Source organism: Chiloscyllium punctatum, chromosome 13, assembly GCF_047496795.1.
Source record: "Chiloscyllium punctatum isolate Juve2018m chromosome 13, sChiPun1.3, whole genome shotgun sequence".
NCBI lineage: Eukaryota > Metazoa > Chordata > Chondrichthyes > Orectolobiformes > Hemiscylliidae > Chiloscyllium > Chiloscyllium punctatum.
Genome location: NC_092751.1, coordinates 29,890,354 through 29,911,553, shown reverse-complemented (window position 1 = coordinate 29,911,553; position 21,200 = coordinate 29,890,354).

Sequence of the window (21,200 nt, the reverse complement as noted above, 5' to 3'; positions counted from 1 at the left end):
CAAGCCTACTATGCAAATTAGAAACATTTGGGAATGTGGCTAATAGAAGGACATGGTTTTAGAATGCGGCAGCTGGCAGGAAACAGTGAGTGGACTAAATCAATGTTTCTAAGAGTGGGCGACTCGGCGGTATAGCAGGATTCAGTGCTTGGGACTTGGTTTTTCAAATACACACCAAACTTTACTTAGAGAAAGTCAAATGCAATATTTCCAAGCCTCCTGATGACACTAATCGATGTTGGATTGTGAGTGGTTAAGGAGGACTTAAAAAAGCTCCAATGTGACTGAGGCAAGTGGAGTTTCTGTGCAAACATGTAGCAGATGGAGATCAATGTGGGTAGATGTGACATTGTGCCATTTGATGGGGAAAAGGGAATGGCAGTCTATCATTTGAAAAGTTTGGAAAATATTTCTCTATAAAGGAATTTCATTCTTCACCGAACTCCAAGGTCCACGCAGGACTGTGACTACTGAAGCCAGAATTCAATACTGGGAATGGCATTGGGCCACTTACCAGTTTACATAGACCCACCAGGCGGGTAGCTGGAACATTGAACAGGATCTGGATCTCCCTGCATAACAGTCACTGAAAGCAGTATTACAGGTTCAGTATTACAGGTTAGGATGCTAAGTGGGGTGTTGACCTTAATCTCAGGGAGATTTGAGTCCAGGAGGAAGGGTTTCTAACTGCAGCTGTACAGGGTCTTGGTGAGACCTCATCTTGAATACTGTGCAGTATAATGTGCAGTTTGGGTCTCCTTACCTAGGAAAGGTCAAGCCTGACATTGAGGGAGAGCAGTGATGGATAACCAGACTGATCTCTGGGATAACAGACTTGTTGTGGGAGCAGAGTTTGGGTCGACTGAAACTATATTCCATGTGCTTTAGCAAAATGAGTGGAGACCTCAGTGAAATAAATAATTGTCTGACAGAGCTAGACAGATTAGAAGCTGGGGCCATTTTGGAGACCATTTGAGAGTTTAGCACATGTCTGTGCATTTGGAGTCAATTTTATGCCAGACCAGGAAAGCACGGGAGATTTACTTCCTGAAAGTACACTGGGGAAGCAAACTGCTGTTTACAATCGACATTGGCTTCAGGGTATCTATTACTGAAAGCAGATCTCGATATTTTATTAGTTGTTTTTACCTTCCACCAGCTGTCAGAGCATTATCATCATCTTGATTTGTAATCCAATGACATTTCCACAAAAGCAGCTTCACTACATGGGGACCTGTCAGAAACCACACTGAGCAGGTTATTTCTGTGCTGCTTGACAGCTCTGTCAAAAAGAACTCCCACCAATTTGATTATCGTGATGGGACTGAGCATGTGGTAATTGGTCAGATTGTAATTCTTCCCGTATTAGGGAACTGGTTTGCTGAGTAATTTTCCACATTTCCAGGGAGTTGGAGCGAAATGAAACAGTTTCCCCAGAGACTCGGCTTGTTGTGCAGCACAAGTTTTCAGTCCTATTGCAGGAATGATGTCAGGGCCCATTGCATATGTCGTATCTACTGTGTTCAGCTGTTTCTTCATGTCAATTGCAGCGAATCGAGTTGGTTGATTTCTGGTCGGTGGGCATCATGATGAGGGTGAGTTGGATCGTTGGCTCAGCACTTCTGGCTGAGGATGGTGCAGGTACTACATCCTTATCGTTTACACTGATGTGCAGGGCCGTTTGATTATTTATGATGGGGATGCTTGCGGTCCCCTCTCCTCCGTCATTTCTTTAATCATCCATCACCATTTATGACTGAATGTGGCAGGCCTGCAGAATTTCAATCAGAGTTGTTGGTCAAGTGCGGTAGATTTAAAGGGCTAGCATCAGGTTGAGGTTCAAGTGGTTCTGACCCTGACATGTTCACCCACACTCGTCACTGAGCCATATATCGTGTTGGGATGGTTACGCCAGACTGAGGAGATTATCCAGGGCAAAAAGTGTACAGGTTGTGGTTGAATGCAGGTCCGCTTCTCCTGCCTTTGTGGTCTGCAGCACTACATGAATGCACAGTTTTGAGCTGCAAAAACTGAAATGCACTTCCGATGTCTGTTCCTCAATTCACATCGAGACTCATTCACCAATCAGCCTTCTACTCAATGACCTACTCTGGTTTCTGATGTGATAATACTTTCATTTTCAAATTTTCATTGTGCTGAGAGTCTCTCCCCGGGTCATGCTTTCAACCTGACACATTCCACAAAAGCATTTAACTGATTTTATTCAATTGTTTAATTCCTTGAGTAATACCATTTTCTGCGTTTAAAGTGAATGTTTTTCCCTCTGTTTCTCTTTCTGACCATGATTAAGTGCTCTGCTGTGTCAGTGACCCCAACCTCATGTAATTTCAGAGCCAATTAATTATCTGGATTCTCAGTAATCTTCACCAGATTGGATGTTTTCTCTTTTGACTTGATGCTGTCCCTGACTTGTCTTATCACTCATAGCTGCGTTGTACTCCCATGAGTATGTTTAATCTTCTTTGGGATGAATTTCTGATATCCTCCGAATTATCCCAATAAACTCCTCCCATTGCTGCTCCATGGTCTTTCTTGCTCGGTTCCCCTTCCAATTAACTCTGGCCACCTCCTCCCGTATGTCTTTGTAGTTACATTGCTTAATTATCATCACATTACATCAAGAAGAGAGCAAAATATATAAACCGAAAGAAGGAGTTTTGAGAGATGGGACACGAGGAAATTGGTGGATTTCTTAACTAGATACAAACAGACAAGGAGAAAGAGAATATAGATGTGGAAATGTGAAAAATGAGAAAACTAGATTATCAAAAGAAGTAGATGTATATCCCTCAATGTTTTGACAATTCCTGTGTGCTGTGATCCTTTGTACAATGCATGTCTAACAGAGTAATATGCTCAAATGCTGGGTCTGATGCCAGAATTTATATCTTCAATATTATGACAGGCACTAGCTTTGGGAAGAACCCAGCAGGTCAATATATTTAATTCCTGGTAGAAAGGGGATTAACTGAAATAATTTGGGACAACAGAAGCATATATTCATAACACACATCCTGATAAGAATGAGAAACAAGAGTAGGGAATCCCAGAAAAGGGGGAACGTTGAGAAAAGGGGGAACGTTGAGAAAAGGGGAACATATCACTTCAGATGACGACGAAATAATGTGTTAATGTTTTATAATGTTTTTTTTGTTAACTGTGTCTCCGTGGTTCATTCAGAATGTGTTGTACACATATGAACAATCTTACTTATCTGAACACACACTGATTAAACTGTGTATATAAAATCATTTTTCCTACATTTCAAACTGTCCTGTTGTCAAGCTACCAGGATACATGAACACCAACTGGCCACCAAAAGACATGGCCCACTTTCACTAGTTTCTATACATACCGAGAAAAAGGACACCACTTTGACTGGGACAACACACACATCTTACCACAGGTGAAACAAACACACGCACGAAGGTTCGTAGAGGCATGACATTCTAACCAGAAGTACATTGATAAACACATCAATTTAGATCCTATCTACCTTCACTTGAAAAAAAGAACTGGAAATGACATCACCCACCTAAAGAAACCAAGACCTAAAAATAGAAAAGCGGGACATGACACCAGCACTTCTCCGGAGACTGTCACTGATGATGCTCCCTAGTCATGGTGACGAAATATCTGAACACATTCTAGCTCAGCAAGCTAACTTCCATACTTATAAATTGTTATTTTTTCTTTTAATAGTGGAATTTGGGACTTCTCTGTCACTCATATTTTAACAGATTACGAGACGAGGTGAGCTTTTCTGGGTGTGTGGTTTTAATTAACAGAAGGGTTCGACATCAACATGATAACGGTTTGAGGGCTTGTCGTATGGGATTTGGACAGATTTGAACAGATTTGGGATGAAAATAAAGGTCCCAGCAGATTCTATCACTTGGCAGTTAGTGACCTCGATCTTCAAATAAAACAGGTGAGAAAATTCGTTTAATTTTGTTTACTTTGGTTGGTTAAATTAAAAGTAATGACTTTTAACTTTACAAAAGAGGTTTGAAGATGATTCCCAAATTTGCCAAGAAAGTTTAGAAAAACAGCGGAGGGGCATACTTTTCGAAATAACAAATAGATTAGAATTGGGTTTAACCAGGGACAAAAGCAAAGCTGAAATTTTAATGGAGATGGTCAAGCACTTTGGCGTATCAGAGAAAGGGGCAACTGCAGGCGAGTTAAGAAAACTTAAATTGCAAATGTGGCAACTGTAGTTAGAAGGTAAAGGAAGAGACAGAAAGAGAGAGAGAGAAGATAGAGAAAGAGAAAGAAAGGAACAAGAAAGGGAGAGAGAATTTGAACTTCAGAAGTTGAGAATTAGATAAGAAAGTTAAATTAGCGGAATGAAGATGAAGGGAGAACGTAGGGATGTATATAACTATGTTAATATATTGCCATATTTCGGTGAAAAAAATGTCAAAACCGTTTTTATTTAATTTGAAAAATTGGTTGAGAAGATGGTGTGTCCAGTGAACTTGCGGGTAATGCTAGTTCAGACTAAGCTGGTAGGCACAGCTAGTAAGGTATGCGCAGTGCTGTCAGATGAGGGGGCAAGAGATTCTGCAGACGTCAAACAAGCTACTTTGATTGCTTATGAACTGGTACTAGAAGCATATAGACAGAGGTTCAGAAATATAGAGACGAAACCAGGTCAGAGTTAGGCTGAGTTTGAAATAATTCAACATAGTCGTTTTGATAGAGCGTTGTGGGCCTTAAAATGGATAAGACCTGTCAGGCTTGAAGGGAGATTATTCTGCTGGAGAAGTTTGAAGACTCATTTCCAGAGATGGAAAGAATTCACGTGAATGAACAGACAGTTCAAGAAGTGATAAATGACGCAGAAATGGCAGCTAAATACGCATTGGTGCATGAGATCAAATTTAGCTTCTGGGAGGATTTTCATCCTCTGAGGGATAGAAGTTTGGAGAATGGGAGACCCTACACTGCAAAACATAGAGTAAAGCACACTGGCAATAATTTAGCGTAGGTGCGAAAAGATGCCCAAGGGGTTCAAAGGTGGTGTAAGGCCTCAGTTGTTTTTACAAAATGGGAGTGGAACACATAAAATTCCAGTGCCGATAGTTTAAAAAGGGCACTGGGAAAAGGTGTTTTCGCTCCAGTAAGCTTGGACACACAGTGCTGGGCATTGAAGGGAGTCACTTTGGGAAAAGATGCGGTAAAAGAGGTTAAGCCAGTGTATTAGTGAAACTGGTAAAAGAGACACGAAGTGGAGCCGATGAGCTGCAGGAGAGTGTACAGCCTAGACAAGGGCTGGTTATGGAGTCAGTGCCTGGTCTCTATAAACAATTCGCTTCTGTGTATAAAGTTTACGTGAGGTGGGGGAGAGGACAAGAAGTTATAATTTTGTGAGATACAGGTTCTGCTTAGTCTCTAATAGTTCAGAGGTGAGTCGCCAGAAAAGTACAACGGATCAGGCAGCATCCAAAGAGCAGGACAATCGACATATCATGCATAAACCCATCGTCAGGAATGTGGCGAGGCGCCAAGTGGGCTGAAAGTCAAATACGAGGGTAGTAGCTGGGCTGGTGGGAGGGTGACTGTGAAGGCAATAAGAAGATGCAGTTGGGAGTGATAGTGATATGTCGGAGGGGAGGGTGGAGTGAATAGGTGGGAAGGAAGATGGACAATTAAGTCATTTCAAGACGGCAGTCCTAAGTTGAACGGTTAGATCTGGGATGAGGTTGGGGAGGGAAATTTGGAATTAGGTGAAGTCGATGTTGATGCTGTATAGTTTGAGGGTTACAACTATCGTATCACCTATCCACTTCAACCACCTCTCCGAACTAGCACCATCACCCCTCCACCTTCATCAACCTTTCGCCTTCCAAGCTACCTCCCACCCAGCTCCAGCCCACCCTCCCATTTATTTCTCAGCCACGCGCCTCCTCCCTTACCCCATTTTCCTGATGAATGACTTGCACCTGAAACGTCAACTCTCCTGCTCCTCAGATGCGGCCAGACCTGCTGTGCTTTTCCAGCCCCACAGCTTTCAAATCTGATCTCCAGCATCTGCAGTCCTCACTTTCTCTCAGCTTCTAATAGTAAGAGATGGAAGTATTTTCACTCTTTCTGACATGTTAATGAAGAGCGTGATGATTTGTGAAACGGGGCAGAAATTAAGCATCAGGTTGGAATTCCAAATCAAGGTTTGGGAAGTAACAGGGTGAGTGAATGACAGACTGTCTGTTCCAGGAATACAGTTTGTTCTTGGGAACGATTTTGAAGGATCCAAGTTGGAAGAGGCACCCCTTGTGGGGGAGAAGCTGAAGGAAGACTAGGGAACATGGGAGTTAAAAGAAAAATACCTTAGTATTTTTTCCAGACCGTGTCGCGACATGATAGCACTGTCATAAGTTACAGCAGGAAGGAAATACGACACAAAAAGACAAAAGGAGTTTATATTCAATTAACTGACCCCCTGTTTGATGTAACAGTGCAGGAAAAGCCTGAACAGGCAGAGGGTCAGGCAGAGGGGTTTAGTCCCGAAAGGCTAATGGAACTTACAAGATATACACACACACATACACATACACACAGAAAAGGAATCTAAATATATTGTCAAACATTATTATTTAAAGATAGAATAATAAAATTAACATGGAGACCACGACAGTTTACTGCAGAAGGGAAATGGGCTGAGGTGCACCAGATTGTGTTACCAGTAGCAGACAGTGTTACGGGTAGCACATGAACTAACTGCAGGCGGTCACCGAGATGTAATCAGACTCAGGCTAAGGTACAGAAACATTTCTAGTGAGCTGGAATGCACAAGGACGTGGTTAATTTTTATTGTACATCTCATACATGCCAAATGGTAGGTTAGTCGCAGGCAGTAATAAAACCAGCACCTTTGTTGCCAATTCCTGCATTCGAAGAACCTTTCGTGTGGCTTATGATCAGTTGTGTAGTTCCCCTTTCTAAAGGAAAAGTGGAAACCAATATTTGCTGACCATAATGGATGTGTCTACCAGATTTTCAGAGACAATCCCATTACTGAGTGTTAAGGCGAAAAGGGAGATGGAGGGGTTGGTAGCTTTCCTTACTCGTAGCTTTCCTTCCTTGTAGATCATTGCTGAGACATCATTTGGGGCACACTCTACAGAGTTGATCTCCTTTGTAAGGAATAATCTCCTTACCACGGACACGGGTGATGGTTTCATGAGGAGACACAGTGAAGAATCTGAGTGTTTCATCTGTAGAGCCGTGCACGATGAAGAAATGAAGATAACGAGTGGCAGCGATCTCTTATTCCAAAAGAGACATTGAAAGGGTGAGAAATTCCATACATTACCCAGGATTGATTGGTTTGATTTATTGTCACATGTACCTCAATCCAGATAAATACTTTATTTATGAGCAGTGGAGGCAGATCGTAGTGAACATGGCCAGACAGTTCATAGGGTGGAAATAGACTTGGAAAGTGTAAGGCATCAGGGTTACACTGCACAGGACGTGCACTACACAAGATCAAAATGAACACGGTCAGCCTTATTTGAACTTAGAGACTCCATTCATCAGTCTAATGGGACGTTCCTAATAGTTGAGATGCGTGGCCTCCTCCTGTTCCTTTGTAAGTGACTCCGCGGCTGAATAGCCACCTCCTGTTCTTGTGTAAGTGACTGAAGGGACTGAATGGCATCTTCTTCGTCCGATTGGACAGGGCCAAGGGCCTGATTTGGGTTCACCCGGTTCCTGTTTGACAGCTCGATGTACTGACAAGTGTGATGATGCTGCAGTTTTAAGAGGTTATTTTTGTCCTGGTTTCTTTTCAGAGAGAGATTGGCTGATCGTTACCAAGCTGGTTAGTTGAGACCACTTGAGTAAAGAGCGAGGGAGGCCTTGTGTTAATTTTAATGCAGACTGAATGGGTGTGGCCAGCTCTCACAGATTAGGATCTCTTGGTTATAGTTTCTCAGCAACATCCGAAACGATTGGGGTCTCCACAGAGTTGGAAGCTTCAGTGAATTTGTCCTGTCTGCAACTCTCTGAATGTTCTCTTGATGCTGGTTTTAAATCCTGGATTGGAGAAATATTTTGACATTTGGTGTCTGAATTTTCCTTTCTGCCAGGGGCTATGTTTATGGGAATTACCCATATTGGAACAGTTCATTAGTAATAGTTGCTAGATCTATTATTCTGTTAACTTGGTCAATATAATTACATTATTCTATATTCCTCTTTCTTTGGTTTTATTTCATCTTTTGTGCTTAAGTAAATGGTATTTTGCTTCACACCGATTAGTTTGACAAGTCACATTGCATCTGGAACAGTGACTTTACATTTCCTTTAAAATAAGAAAACATTCGAGTCTAGGCTACCACCTTCAAATATTGTCGAGGGGCTCTGTTGTGGACCATCATATTAGACACCTTCTCTTCCTGAGTAATAGGCTGGAGGCACTAAATGGGTTGTCCCTGTCCTTCTCCAACACTGTCAATGGGATGAACGACTTCCTCATGTTCCTGTGAAACCAGTGTGAGGTGCGGAATGAACTCTTATATTACTGTGATAATTTACTGTATCAGGCAGTGTTGTTACATGAAATCTACCGACATTTTAACGTCACAAGCCTCAATGGAGTCTGGGTCTTGCTGCACGTGGACACAGACCAGTTCAGGAGCTGAGGAGGGCGTCAAATTATTCTGAACATTGTGGAATGTTCATTGACCATCCCCACTTCTGATCTTATGGTGGGGAGGGTGAGGGTGGGGAGACATTGATAAAGCAGCTAAAGATGTTTGTGAAGGGGAAGCTACCCTGAGGATCTCCTACAGAGGTGACCCAGGACTGAGATGATGAACATCTTCCTCTGTGCCATGTTTGACTCCAAACACTGGAGAGTTTACTTTGATTCCCATTAAGTCAAGTTTTGTTAAGCTCTTTGATGTCAACAGAAGTCAACCACTGCTGAAAATGTGTTGCTGTAAAGGCGCAGCAGGTCAGGCAGCATCCAAGGAGCAGGAGAATCGACGTTTCTCGCATGAGCCGTTCTTTGGGCTCATGCCTGAAACGTCGATTCTCCTGTTCCTTGGATGCTGCCTGACCTGCTGCGCTTCTCCGGCAATACATTTCCAGCTCTGATCTCCAGCAGCTGCATCCTCACATTCTCCTAGAAGTCAACCACTGCTTTGATATCAGGGCCAGTAACTTTTGGCTGTGTCAACCTCTTTTGTTCATTTCAATAGGCCATAATATAGGAGCAGCAAGTTTTTTTCTTCAAACAGGAGACATTGAATGTCAGGATTTCTCTTCTCAAGAGTATTCGTGGAGCTAGATGACATAGTATTTGAAGAGGAGGTAGATGGATACTGACTTGTCAGAGAGTTGAGGGCTATGAAGAATTGGGTCTGAAAGAGGATTTGAGTCCGAGAGCAGATCAGTCATGATCTTAGTGAAGGGCAAGGCAGGCTTGGGGGAGGGGGGAGGTGGTGGTGAATGACCTGCCCCTGTTTCTGATGTTCTCACATTCTGTTTTTGGAACGTTAGTGGGTGTTATTTTCATTAAAGTTCTATTATTGTATATTGCAGTCGGTGAGAACAGGGGATTTTGTGAGCCTTCCCTGGGTGAGGTATGGGGGCTGTTTTCAGTGAATCTCAGTCTACAACATGACCGACAAAAGAATTACAAGTTGCAGAAAGGGGAAGCTCTGTAAGGAGAGATGAGGGGCCTCTTTCATACCCAGCCTTGGTTTCCAATTACATTTCCCAAATCACCTCAAAGCGTGTGTGACTGTTATGAAGGTCTGAGTGGTCTCCTTTGTTTCAGTGCACCAGGTTATAGCAGGAAGTAGCCTCCAACTGCTCCACTCTAGCAGGTATAAGAGGCTGAATGGAACACAGGAAAATGGGACTGAGGAGCAGGAGTGGGTCATTAGATACTTTGAGCCTTCTCCACCAGGCACTAAGATTGTGGTTGATCAGGTTGTGGTCTCAGCTCCACTTTGCTGTCTGCATCCCATTATCCATGAATCACCTCTATGTCAAATATTTAATTAATGCAGCCTTGAATCAATGTGAACATAAAGGCACGATAAACTTCCACTGAAGGGAATTCTGACTTGAAAGGTACCTTCAGAATTTTTCGTCATCCTTCTTAGAGAATCAGAGATTCATGCAGAACGGAAACAGACCCGTTAGTCCAATCTGTTCACTCCGATCACATATTAAATCTGATCGAGTCCGATTTGCCAGCAATTGGCCAATGTCCCTCTTCTTTCAGATATTTTTAAAATGTGTGTTTGTAACCGCCTTCACCACTTCCTCTGACAGCATTTTCTGTCACATACCCCTCTCTGTATGTAATATTTATCTTCAGTTTCGTTCTAAATCATTCCCCCCCCCCTCGCCTTCAAACTATGCCCTCTTGTTCTGGACTCCCCTATCCTGGGGAGCAGAACGTGGCTGTTCAGAATATCCATGCTCCAGTTGGTTTTATAAACCTCTATCACGTCACCACCCAACCTCTGACACTCCAGGGAGAAACACCTCAACCTAATACAAACTTTCCCTGACGCTTAAACCTCCAGTCCTGGAACATCCGTGTAAATCTTTTTCTGTGGACAATCGAGTTGCACCCAGTTTTCTTAAAGTGTCCTCACGAAATCCTGTACAGATGCAACATGCCACCACAACTCTTAGACTCAGTGCTCTGACTGATTAAGGCAAATGTGCCAAATGAGTTCTGCACCACTCTGACTACCTGCGACTCCACTTTCAAGGAACAATGCACCTGCAGTCCTATGTCCCTTTGTTGCACAACGCTCCACAAACCTTTAGCATTATGTGTATATTTTCTGCCCTGATTTGCCTTCCCAAAATGCAAAACCTCGTATTTATCTAAATTCAACTTCATCTGTCACTCCTTGTCCCTTTGTCCCATCTAATTGTGGTCTCGTTGTACTCTGAGATAATCTACTACACACCTTTCTGATGTCATCTGTAACCTTACTAACTATGACCCTGATATTCACATCCAAACCCTTGACATAAATGATGAAATGCAGTGAACTCAGTCCGATTCTTACAGCACACTGCTGCTCACAAGCCTCCAGTCTGAAAAATATCCCTCTTCCTTCAAACCAATTTTGACTATCTTCCTCTGTATCCCATGTGACCGCACCTTACTCATCTGTCTACCAATCGAAATGTTATGAACACCTTGCTGAGGTCCATATAGACAATGTCTACCAAACTGTCAAACCAACTACCAAACTGATAGACAATGTCTATCAATCTTCTTTGTCATCTCTTCAAAAAACTCAACCAAATCAATGCGACATGATTTCCCCTGCAGAAAGCCACGTTGTCTACCCCGAGCCCTTGCCTTCCCAAATGTATGTAAATCCTGTTCCTGAGAATCCCCTCCAACAACTTACCCACCACTAACATCAGGCTCACCGGCCTATCGTTCCCCAGCTTTTGGGGTCACTGTTTCCTTTTGTCGTCCCCTTGCTCCACTGTGCGCAACAAATCTTAAATGTAGTCAGGTTGGTGATATGTCCGATGATATTTCAGACTGGGTCAGCGTCAGGTTTAGAAACAAGTCAGGCTAGTTTTTTTTAATCTGCTAAAATAACACATTTATGATCCAGAGCAATGTTACTCGATCTATGGTGGCAAACTGTTTGGATATTGCAAATAAATAATCGATATATCCCTGTCTAAATACACTGACATACACACACACAATACACAAAATCTCTGCAATTTCACGTTGAAAGAAACTTGTCCAGATATTAGTGTAACTCATGACAAAAGGAAAAATTGAGAGATTGTCCAAAATGTTATTCTGCTTCTGAAGATATTGTACTCACTCAGCTGTGAGCAATGGGATTTCATCCTGGGAGAGTTGGATTTGGCTGAATTCCCTTTGCATTAGGCAGTCAGGAGGTTCCAGGGTTGCACACCGGCTCAGTAGTTAGCACTGCTGCCTCACAGCATCAGGGATTTTGTTTCAATTCCAGCCTCGGGCGACTATCTTTGTAGAGTTACACCTTCTCCCCGTGTCAGCGTGAGCTTCTGATGGGTGCTACAGTTTCCTCCCACAGTCCAAAGCTGTATAAGTCAGGTGGATTGGTCAAATAGTCCATAGTGTTCGGCGATTTCTACTTCAGGTGCACGAGTCAGTGGTAACTGTAAGGGGTTTGGAAGGTGGTAAGGACTTCTTGGGCCGAAGGGCTTGTTTCCACACTGCAGGGATTCTACAAAAATAAGAATGGTGACAATGACAGTAGAGTTTTGTTTGAGCTCGTACACATTACTGTGATGAGGAATAATGAAGGAGAGAGAGTGCAATAAACCGTTTCTTCTTGGGCAGATGACATTTTCTCCCTCTCTGAGTTGAATCACGCAACAATGTCATTCTCTCCCAAACTGGACCATGTGAGGTCTCCTTCTACATTGTCCAAACTATCTCTCCATCACGTTCCCTGATCCATGTAGGTGCATCAATGCTGCTGTCATACACAGAGCCATACCCTGAGCAGAAAATGGTCTCGGTCGATTTGAAGACATGTTTATATGTCCCTGCGTCATGAAATAAACAAAATGCTAATGTATTCAGAATACCTGTGTTAAAATGAATGTTTTTTTAACAAATACTGAATTTGCTGGAAAAGCTCGGCAGGTCTGTCAGCATCCAGATGCCTTTTACATGTTGTAGTTGTATCAGCCTCCACCACTTCCTCTGGCAGCTCATTCCATGCGCACCCCACCCTCTGTGTGAAATGGTGCCCTTTAGGCCTCATCAAAACCATTCCCCTCTCACTTCAACCAATGCCCTTTAGTTTTGAACGCCCCAATCTGGGGAAAAACCCTAACTACTCACCCTATCCATGACCATTCTGATTTTATAAACCGCTACTGCTGCGTAATGTGACACCAGTCAACACGAATGGCTGTACTTTCAATAATGCCGGTCCGAAATGCTGAAATTCTTTCTTTCTCCATCAAGTCACAATTCTAAAACCAGTTTAATCAGTTTATTCAAATGTTTCCTGAGGTACTTCTGTGGGATTTACACCGAAACCTTTGTGCCCGGAGGTGGGGACACTAGCACCACTCGACAATACCCATAAAGCTGTCACAGTATTCTACTATGTGTTTGTTCATCAGCCTGTTATGACATCTGTGACATACCTCTGCAACAGGCAGGACTTGAATTCAATGAATTGACTGCTATCGAAATGAACTATGAACGACTTTAATCGCTATTATCTGTAGTCTGCAATATTAGGGAAAGAAATACTGCAGACACACTCTGCCCAATGAAGAGTCTTGAATAGATATTTATTACTGAATACCAGAGACGGGGAAAGACCATAATTTCTGGCTCCAAAACACCGATCAGCATTACACAACTCTCACGTGCCTCTGCCATCTTCCTAAAAACATGAAATGTTACCAGGCCGCTCATTATTGTCCAGATTCTCCTCCCCACTGACTGTGTCTGTAATCTGACCCTCATCCCCCTAACCACACAAGGCAAACCAAGCTCAGGGTCTTTGTGAAAATCAAGGCCGGTGTGTGCAGGCCTTCTGGAGATGGGGAGGGTATGTTGAAATTGAAGGGGGAGGGTGAGGAGGCAGTAATATCACACACTGGGCTGAACGTTGGCAGGTGGAGTTTATTTTGGATTAATGGGAGGTATTAGATTTTGTAAATCAAACAAGAGCAGGACCTATACAATTAAAAGTAGTGTGTTTGGCAGTGCTGCATAACAGAGACCTAGACCGTCAGGTGTAATTCTTTTTCTGGAGAGCATGAGATTCAGGGGTTGACGTTACAGAGGTTTATAAAATCATGAGGGGTACAGAAAAGACGAGGTGTTCCGGTCCTCTTCGGCTCATACCAGGGTCCTCCCCACATGGCGGGGGTGGGGGGAGCGGGGTGAGGGAACGGATATCGGGCACTCAATCACCCAGCTTGGCCCTTTCTGTCCTATTCCAGACTGTTTCTCCTGGAATGCGAGAAGGGGAGGGTGTGAGGGAGGGTGGGAGTGGGTGGCCCTGCTGATGGTGTTAGTTTAGTTGGGGAGGGGGCACATGGTATGGAATCAACAGTGTTTTATCCATGCAGTGCTATTTGCGTGGGGTGTGTAGTGAGTGAAAAAGGGAGAGAGAGAGAGAGAGAGAAAGCGAGAAGAGAGAGCGGGGAGGGGGGAGGTGCTGCATGCTGCAGTGAGAATAATGAAGCATGAGCCTTGTTCGGGGGCCGGTGCTATAACAGATATATAGTGACTGTGATGGAGCAGAGAGAATAGAGTGACCCTTATCCTGACAGCGGGGAAGGTTAATGATGCTTGTGCTATCTTGCTGGACATTTATTCAGACTGCAGATACTGCACTGAACCGGTTGGTGAGCTCAGACCATGCTCGGGGCGTCTGGTGGTGTGGCCCTCTCTGGGAAGAGAATGGTCCCTCTCTGTACTAGACAATGCACCAGGGCCTCCGTGTCCCTGTCGACAAACCATGGTGTAATTGCCACTTATCTGCCATGCTCGGGGTAAACTATGAAGGGCAGCTCCAAACTGAGAATGCGCAACCATGTACCCATTGGCCTTTTAAAGATGGCTCCAGTCTCAGGGATCATGGAATATCGAGGGACATCCGGGCGATGGTGAGTACTTCCACCATGATGGATGAGAGAAAGAGGCTGGCATTGAATGTGAGGGGCACCATGAGGTGGGGTAGGTAGCTAATGAGGTGAGTCCAATGAGATAGCACCACGAAACTAGCTCAGCCTCGTGCAGACCATCCCTCTGTCACACACAAGGAATACTGGCTCATGTGGCAGGATGCTATTGAAATGTCTTAATTTCAGCATTAGGAAATCTGGGAACACATCCTTTCCTGACACTGTCTTTCCATCTCCCGCTCTCTGTCTATACCCCAAACGCCACCCATGCAATATTTAAACTGATTCCACCGCCATCTCTCTCTGGCTGTGATGTTCACACCCACAGCACCCCCTCGTCATGGCACAATAGAGATATGGAGCTGTAAATGGATGGGGGCTGCACATCCTGTCACTTCCAGCATGTGCTGCAAGTTTCCCCACACTGGGCAGCGATCTAACACAGTGTTACTGAGCAATGCACTGGGGTGGTGTACACAGTCCTACATACTGGGAGGTTAACTGCTCCTGGGTTACAGATCAATGCACTGGGGTGGGGTACACAGTCCTACATGCTGGGAGGGTAACTGCTCCTGGTTTACCGATCAATGCACTGGGGTGGGGTACACAGTCCTACATGCTGGGAGGGTAACTGCTCCTGGTTTACCGAGCAATGCACTGGGGTGGGGTACACAGTCCTACATGCTGGGAGGGTAACTGCTCCTGGTTTACCGATCAATGCACTGGGGTGGGGTACACAGTCCTACATGCTGGGAGGGTAACTGCTACTGGTTTACCGATCAATGCACTGGGGTGGTGTACACAGTCCTACATGCTGGGAGTGTAACTGCTCCTGGTTTACCGATCAATGCACTGGGGTGGGGTACACAGTCCTACATGCTGGGAGGGTAACTGCTCCTGGTTTACCGATCAATGCACTGGGGTGGTGTACACAGTCCGACATGCTGGGAGGGTAACTGCTCCTGGTTTACCGATCAATGCACTGGGGTGGGGTACACAGTCCGACATGCTGGGAGGGTAACTGCTCCTGGTTTACCGATCAATGCACTGGGGTGGGGTACACAGTCCGACATGCTGGGAGGGTAACTGCTCCTGGTTTACCGATCAATGCACTGGGGTGGGGTACACAGCTCTCCTTGTTTGGAGGGTTTCTGCTCCTGCGTTACAGATTAATTCACGGTTGATCACTGCACATGTCGCTGTGCTGGTCAGACTATCTGGTCGAGGTTTGTAGTAAATGCAATGGTGTGGTCTTTGCAGCTCCCCATGCTGGATGGATATTTGTTTCAGGTTCATACATTAGTGCACTTCTGTGGTCTGCACAGCTCCCGGTACTGGACAGATGTCTTATCCGGGTTCATAGACCAAGGCACTGCTGTGTTCTGCATAGCTCCACGTGCTGGACAGATGTCTTATCCAGGTTTATAGATCAATGCACTGCTGTGTTCTGCATAGTTCCCCGTGCTGGACAGATATCTAGTCCGCGTTTATACACGAATGCACGGGTGTAGTTTGCACAGCTTCCCGTGTTGGACAAGTATCTAGTTAGGGTTTACAGATTAATGCACCTCCGTGGTCTGCATAGCTCTCCGTGCTGGAGAGATATCTCGTCCATGGTTATAGATCAATGAACGCGTGCGGTCTGCACTGCTTCCCATGCTGAATACTTGCTGGAAGAACACAGCAATCCAGTCAGCATCAGGCGGTGTAGAATTTGATGTTTCGGGTTTCACACTTCTTCAGGACTCTTGCAGAACGGTTACACCGAAAACGTCGACTTCTCCACCTCCTAATGCTGCCTGGATTGCTGTGTTCTCCGAGCTTCCTGCCTGTCTACTTTGGATTCCAGCATCTACAGCTATTCTGTCTCTATCTCTGCTTTCCGTGGTGCACAGATGTCTTATCTGAGTTTGAATATAAGTGCCCTGACATGATCTGTGCAGTGATTCAACCTGGGCAGAATGCTGGATTGTATTCACCAGTGCAATGGATGAATCTGCACAGTGTTCCGCTCTAGACAGATTGCTGAGTTGTCTGAACAGTTCCCTGGATTAGAGTGGTGTTGGAAAACACAGCAGGTCAGGCAGCATCCGAGGAGCAGGAAAATCGACGTTTCGGGCAAAAGCTCTTCATCAGGAATAGACGGATGTGCAGGTTAAACATTGACGGATGTGGAAGACTTCGTTGGATCCTTGGATGGAGGTGAGAGAGGAGGTGTGGGCGCAGGTTTTGCAATTTCTGCGGGGGCAGGGCAAGTCGTCTATAAGGCAGGATGAGTTGTTGGGGGGTGGCGTGGACCTGATCAGGTAGTCACAGACCGAACGGACTTTGCGGAAAGTGAAAATGGGTGGGGAGGGAAATATATCCCTGGTGGTGGAGTCTGTTTGTTAGTGGCGGAAATGTCGTCGGATGATGTGATTTATGTGAAGATTGGTAGGGTGGAAGGTGAGCACCGGGGGTGTTCTGTCCTTGTTACGGTTGGAAGGGTGGGGTCTCAGGGTTGAGGTTGACGATGATACATTGGAGGGCATCGTTATCCACGTGGGAAGGAAATTGCGGTCTCAAAAAAAGGAGGCCATCTGGTGTGTTCTGTGGTGGAGCTGGTCCTCCTGGGAGCAGATATGGCGGAGGCAGAGGAATTGGGATTACATGTTGGCATTTTTGAAGGAGGTAGGCTGGAAAGAGGTGTAATTTAGGTAGATGTGGGAGTCGGTGGGTTTGTAAAAAATGTCAGTGTCAAGTCGGTCGTCATTAATGGAGAATGAGAGTTCCAGGAAGGGTAAGGAGGTGTCAGAGATGGTCCAGGTGAAGTTAAGGTCGGGGTGGAATGTGTTGGTGAAGTTGATGAATTTCTCAACGTCCTCGCGGGAGCACGAGGTGGCGTCGATGCAGTCAATGTAGCAGAGGATGAGGTGAGGAGTGGTGCCGGTGTAACGACGGAAGATGGACTGCTCTACGTCACCAACAAAGAGGCAGGTACAGCTCGGGCCCATACGGGTGTCCATAGCTACCACTTTTGTCTGGAGGAAGTGGGAGGATTCGAAGGAGAAATTGATAAAAGTGAGGACCAGTTCGGCCAAACGAATGAGAGTGTCGGTGGAAGGATACTGTTGGGGACGTTGGGAGAGGAAGAAACGGAAGGCTTGGAGGCCCTGGTCATGGCGGATGGAAGTGAAGAGGGATTGGATATCCATGGTGAAATGAGAGTTGGGGGCTGGGGAAACCGAAGTCTTGGAGGAGGTGGAGGGCAAAGGTGGTGACGCGAAAGTATGTGGAGAGTTCTCGACTAGGCGGACAGGACAGTGCCGAGGTAGGTCGAGATGAGAGAGTGGAGCAGGAGCATGCTGAGGCAATGGGTTCGGCCAGGGTGGTCAGGTTATGGATCTTGGGAAGGAGGTAGAATCGGGCAGTGCGGCGTTCCCGAACTATGAGACTCTGTTTTCCCCCATCTGCAGTCCTTGTTTTAACCTGAGCTGTACACGAGCCTGGTCTGCACAGTGTGCAACGGTGAACAGATACCTCCTCTGTGTTTATGGTGTCTGGGTTGGTTCTGTGAGGCGGATTGAGAATGCAGTATATCTAATCCTTTCAGCTGATCTGGCGATGTCTTTAGTTCCTATTCTTGTGACTGGACATTCCGTCTCTCATCCTATTTATATACCAGTGCATCCAGGCACAGTACATCATGGTGGTGTGGTGGATAGGGAGGAAAGGTGATGGACAGGTCAAGGAGTTCCCCGGAACGTTCTGTCCCCAGCATTCTATAACTCTCATTCCCCAGACGGTTCTGTCCCTGACATTCTATAATTGGCATTCCCCGGAACGTTCTGTCCCCAACATTTTATAACTGACATTCCCCGAAACGCTCTGTCCCTGACATTGTTTGTGAACGGCCGGGCGTCAGTGAATTGAGCAAATGATAAGATCCCGAGGGAAGACATCCCGTTCCAGGGAGAAGGAGATACTGTTCCGAAGGCCCCTCAGGCAGTTAAAGGGGTGAATGCGTTTTCCCTGCATTTAAATTTCTTCCCGACACAGGATCGACCACAATTTAGACCAAAATACAGGAATTCCCAAACTCCATTTGTCTTCTGGAAACTGTGAGAGAATCCTTCAGGACAGCAACGTTCCCACCCTCCGTATTAGAAACTGGGAAGTAGTGAACTATATCTGCTCTCGAGTGATCGAGTGTGTGGGAATGTTCTAGAAACCATCTGTCCTTATGGATGTGTCTCTGTGTGTTTCGGGAGGGAAGGTTTCTTGTGGTTTATGTCACATTTTTGTCAGTAATTCAGACTTTTACATTTGTTTTTCCAGCTCCAATTATTTTAATAAATGAATACAGGGACACATTTGAAAATCTCACTGGGTCCCCGATCAAACGGGTCCCTTTGCCTCCAGGCTGATGGATCATGGGTTTGTTTTCCTTCCTCACAGTTAACGTAGTGACCATCTACGTCCTGCTTTATAAAGATTGTGGATTGTCTCCATGTGTCAGACGTTACCTGGGTGCCATGGCAGCGGCGGATCTCCTGGTCATTATCTTCGACCTGATCCTGAGACACATTCCCATGACTTATCCAGAACAGTTTTCTTTCATGAGGTACTACGTCCGCCTGTGTAATATCCACGCCGTCCTGATTTATGCAGTCACTGACTGCTCTGTCTGGTTCACCGTCACTTTCACCTTTGATCGGTTTGTGGCCATTTGTTGTCAGAAGCTGAAAGGTAAATATTGCAGTGAGAAAACGGCTGCTGTGGTTCTGGGAGCAGTGACTGTGCTGAGCTGTTTAAAGAACATTTTCTGGTATTTTATGTTCACGGATTTGTATTGGCTGGAGAACCTCCCCTGGTTTTGTGATGTAAGAGGCGGTGTTCAATCCTCCAGTGTCTGGACCACAATCGAGTTCGTCCACCACATTCTAACCCCGTGTGTCCCATTTCTCCTGATTCTGCTGCTCAATGTTCTCACTGTCAGACACATTTTAGTGACCAGCAGAGCCCGCAGGAGACTCCGCGCTCACACCAATGGGGACGCTCAGTCTGACACTGAAATGAGAAACCGAAAAATATCCATCATTTTACTGTTTGTGATCTCGGCCAATTTCATCCTGTTATGGTCAACGTTCATGGTGTATTCTATATGGTACCGGATGTTGTGGATTGTGGATACCCCTGTATATCTCTATCCCTGGGTGCGGGATTTGGGCTACGTGCTGCAGCTCCTCAGTTGCTGCACAAACACCGCGATTTATGCTGTGACCCAGACTAAGTTCAGGCAGCAGCTGAAGAATTTGCTGAAATATCCCTTCACACAAATCCATCCATCCATCAAATTCCATCATTGATCAATCCATCCGGGATTTTCTCATTTCAGTCCAGTGTTTCAGCGATCGAGGAGCCTGACGTTATGGGTAACAGACGGAGGGTAGCGCTTGTTTGTCCATCCTTATCCTCCAGGGTGGTTATAGGGAAACATTTCAATGTTTCTCACAACTCAGGGGCCAGTGAGAAAAGGCACCATCCCACTGACTGCATACAACACTTCCATTTGTAAACAATAAAAATGTTGATTAAAGCGTGCCGAGCAGCAGAGTGACTGATGTTGTTGTTTGTCTTTGTTTTGGAGAAGCTGAGCTGGAGAGAGACAGATTCAGCCCCAAGTCCTGGTCCTCAGCGAAGGGGAGGGCACTGGGGCCTGAGCTCAGGAGCTGGGTTAAACTCTCTCTGTCCACTCCACTCCAGCATGGCCACCCCATTTACTCTCCCCTACTCTTTCTCATCACTTCTCCCCCCATCTCTCTCTTTCTGCACACTAGCTCTTTGTCACCACCTCTCCCTTTCACTCCCTCTCTCTCTCACACACACCCAACCCCCGTTTCTCCATCTGCCTCCACTCTTCCCTCTCCCCCTCACCCTCACTCTGCCGTATCTGTCTCCCTCCCGCAATTCCATCTCTACCCCATTTTCACCTCCTCCTACCTCCGACAACTCTCTATTCTCACATCCTCCCCCATCCCCACATGCAGTCGTACCAACCCTCCCCACCAGTCTATGGTCAGAGGGAGAGGGAAGGATGAGGGAGACAGAGTGTCAGAGTGAGAGGAAGGGAAGTAGAGGAGGGAGAGTGATTCATTCAAAGAGAAACAGAGGTAGGTGGGGAGAGAGAGAGATGCCGAGGGAGAAGGCACGAGAGTGAGCGAAGGAGCGGGGAGAGAAAGAGGGGAACAAGAGAGAGATAGGGTGAGGGAGGGAGAGAGATAATGAAAGACAGAGGAGAGAGATGCGACGGAGGAGGCGAGAGAGAAAGGGGGCAAGTCTTCAAGAAAGACAGGGACAAGGAGAGAGAAAGGGGACGAGAGAGATGGGGAGGCGAGTGTGAGAAGAGGAGAGAGGGAAGAGAGAGGGAGAGAATGAGGGGTGAGAGAGTGAGGGGCGAGAGAGAAAGACAGGAGTGAGAAAAGGGGGAGGGGCAAAAAATAGCGGGTTGGCAAGAGAGAGGGTCGAGACAGAGAGTG